Below are 3954 nucleotides of genomic sequence, written 5' to 3'. Positions count from 1 at the left end.
GTGTGTGTGTGCGTGTGTGTGTGTGTGTGTGTGTGTGTGTAGTCTGGGGGTACACCCGTCTGATGCATGTCGTCTAGACAACATTTGTGCCCTGCGTCCGAAAGGGGTGATTTTCTTATGCAAATGAGGCCACGCTAGCTGTGACATGTCATCCAGCATGTGGGTCATATGATGATAGAGAGCAAGGCGAAGCAGTGACGGTTGATAGCCTGCTTTTTTTATTTATTAGGGTGGCCATTGTTCACCATCACCTCTTCAGCCAGAGAAGACACTGGGTTTTATTCGGGCCAAGAGAAAGAGTACAATGTGTGATTTGAATCTTTATGTTCGGGTATGAGTCCAGCATACAAAACCTTTCTAATTACCTAAAAGGTAAAAAAAAAATCATTGTGTGAAGAACTTTTATTTTCTTTAAGGGTGGGTTCCCCCAAATTACCCCAAAAATATTTTCATACTTACTTTTCATCCAGCCATCCAGATAGTTTGGGTTTTATATGTCCAAGTTTTAAGATACCTGAATCTTGTATTTCTGCCATCACCCTGATCCTATGGAGGTGAATGCAATTTTGTTTGGGGTCTTCATAGAATTTCCAAACATCTCTTCCCAAAAAGTGTTGCAGTTTCTCTGCACAGGTCTCACTGTGAATACTATTCATGCGGTATAATTCTTTGGTAGAAAGTAGTTCCTATGAAAATGTATCACTGTGTGTTCTGCAGGTTATCCAGAACAACCAGATTATTGATTCTGGAAATAAATGTTGCTGTTAAATGTTATTTTTCAATTCCAACTTCATTTTGACCAGGACCTCTTTCACATACACAACCTCATTTTTTTGATGTATTTTTAGAATAAGACAAAAGAGTTATAACATGATAATAACAATAATAAATATAGTAATAATAATAGTAATAACTTTTATACAGTTTTACTATAGACACTTTAGTCTAACTTAACATTCATCTTAACCAACCAATAATATATACATGTATAATAGTTGTTACTGTAAAACAAAATGCAATATCGCCGAGTGCTATTCTGGCTTATGTGTTCCCCCTGTTGAACCCTCCTGTTCTATTTCCTCTATTTACATCCAGCTGGACTACAAAGAGTTACACAACTTTTATTATTTTTTCAGTTCAGAGTTGTTGTTTTTTTCAAGTTGGGGTTCAAATACAAGTCATGTTTTAGTACTTGATTAATTAAAAGTACATGTTCAATACACAAACAAATGAGCAGGAGAAATGTATGTTCTGTATTGGCCCCGTCTGGTCATAAATAGTCACACCACTACGTTGAATGGAAAGTTTTAGTGAGTGAGTATAATGTTTTATTGTAATTTGTAACTGATCATTTTAAATGTCTTCACTTCAACAAGAAAAATTAGTGTGTGTTTAAGGGGGGGGGGGGGGGGGCGCAATATGGACTTGACAATCCAGGCATGAATCGGTGGAAAATGGGATTTGAACATGACCTGCATGCTGATTTCATGATCTGTGCCTTCCAGTCCTTCCTAAATGCAAGCTTTTCACTTCTCATCTCTCTCTCATCACTCTGCCTGTTTTTCCTCTCTTTCTCTTATAGAAATCACACCCCCACTCCTGCACATGACACAGCCCAGGGTATTATCATAGGATATGTCCAGAGGTCCATGCTGACCTTTCACCCCGGTCTCTGGGGTAGAAGGGGCCCCTGTCCTCTGCCTGAGCATGAAGAGCGGCGGGGCCAGCAGCGGTATTGTTGGAGGGGTCTGCTGACTGACAGGTCATTTTTCACACATTGTTTTTTTTTTTTTATCAATTTTATCTTGCAAAGTAACGCCTTGGCAACCATGAAAAGTGTAGCTTCAATGTGCTTGTTATTGTTAAGTGATGATCCAACGGCATTCAGAGTATAAAGGTAGCCAAGGATTTCTCCGGGGTGAGTTTCACCAAAGATCATTTTGTTTAACATGAGCCACATTTTCCTAATTTATCATTGTCTGCCCACTATTGTCAATGATAAGTCATTTCACGTAAAGAGTAAAAAAAAAAGATAAAAATAAACAGCTGTGAAATATTTTCAGACATCTCTGTGCACAAGCATAAACAGAAAACAAACCAAGCAACCACAACGCGACATATTTTTCATCTGTTTGTTTACTTGAGGTACTTGTGTGTTTACAGCGGTGCGCTTCTTCTTCTTCTGTCAGTATCTGGCGCTGTATCAAAGCAGGGGACTGAGACCCACTCCAAGTATTAAATTGAAATTAATGCTGGATTAGTGGCACTCCTCTGAAATGCATGTGAGTCTCCGCTAATGATGCAAGCAGCTTCGCACTCCAGAGACACCCTGTGTGTGTGTGTGTGTGTGTGTGTGTGTGTGTGTGTGTGTGTGTGTGTGTGTGCGTGTATGTTTGTGTTTGTTTTTCCATTACAGTTCAATTTTGCCGATTGCTTGCACACTGAAAACAAGAGTACTACACAATAGACACACCAATCAGGTTTAAGCACGATAAAAATGCAGCAGCTAAGGCTAGTATTTTTTTAAATTTTTTTTATCTTTCTTTTTTTTTTTTTTTACTGTTATTCTAACTTGTTCTGGATAAAGTATTTTATGTATATCTATTGTTTGCTGAGCTAACAGTGTTATGCTACTGTAGTGACATAAAAACTGGGACGTGTTTTGTTGTGATTCTCCATGATGACATGTTGACTGAGCTGGGCATATGGAGAGAAATAAATTATATTTTCCTCAGCCTGCAGCATTGGTCTTGTGTAGTGTTTGGTGGACTTATGTATTGCATATTTGCACTTACAGTACTGATCACTGAGAAGTAGAATTGCTAAAAGTGTTTAAGGTTAGCAACAGCAGTGTGGAACTGTGTGTCATATGAAACGTGTGTTTCCTATGGCAACTAAATATGTTTTTTATAAATTAGTGTTTTTCATATCGCATAGGGTCTGAGGTGTTCTGCTAATTGGGTGTGTGGTTGTGCTAATTGTGTGTAGTGTTTTGAAAAACCAGTCTCTATTTTAATAAAGTACTTAAGCAATCAAAAAAATGTAACAACAAACAGGCTAGTGGCACGTAACATATACTATGTTTGCCTTATCAGTGGAAGTAATTGCTTCGCTAGGTTCGCCGACTTCATCAGACTCTGTACTTATTATGCTAGGGAACAATTTTATTCTTAACCCTTGTTAGATTCCACAAACACATCGTTTGTTTGTGGAACATGTCAAATGTTTCTTTCTAACCTACAATGACGGCCTGTTATTGGCTACTAAACATTTCAAGACCTTGGATGCTGATCAATCAAATTCTTCACAATTGAATTTATATCAATCCAATCATGAAAGTACACACTTGCTCACAAACACACATTCAATTTCTTGTCTTCTTCCCTCCCTCACTCCCTCCCTCCCTCATTCTGTCTCCGGTCCAGGTCTGACAAGGTCCAGGCAGCCTTGGGTCTATCTGTCCTTTGCCATGTGTCCTCTTTAGCGCTGACCCATGCTGGAGGAGCAGGGACTGGGGCCTGGGGGTTGAGGTGGTAGAGGAGGAAAGAAGTGTGTGTGTGAGTGAGGGGGATGTCTCTGCTAGAGGCAGTGGGCGAGGAGAGGGCAACAGTGTGGGGGTTGAATGTAAGCCATGAAAGCCTCTCCTTCCCTTCCATCCGCCACTTCACCCCTCCCTCGTGATCCTGGCCTGAATGACATGGTTGAATAACAAAGATGTGCAGCAGTATACAGGCTGCCCTGCCGCTGACCCTGACTGCTCTGGCCAGGCCAGCAATGTGTGTGTATGTGTACAGCAGTGTGTGTGTGTGTGTGTGTGTGTTTGTGTGCATATACACTGTCCAATAATATTGTACAGGCCTTTGTATGTGTTCACCATATCCATATTTGTCAGTTCAAGCATTAATACAGTCTGTGTGTGAATGTATGTGTGTGTGTGTGTGTGTGTGTGTGTGT

Source organism: Etheostoma spectabile, chromosome 2, assembly GCF_008692095.1.
Source record: "Etheostoma spectabile isolate EspeVRDwgs_2016 chromosome 2, UIUC_Espe_1.0, whole genome shotgun sequence".
NCBI classification, from domain to species: domain Eukaryota; kingdom Metazoa; phylum Chordata; class Actinopteri; order Perciformes; family Percidae; genus Etheostoma; species Etheostoma spectabile.
Note: the sequence above shows the minus strand (reverse complement) of the source record.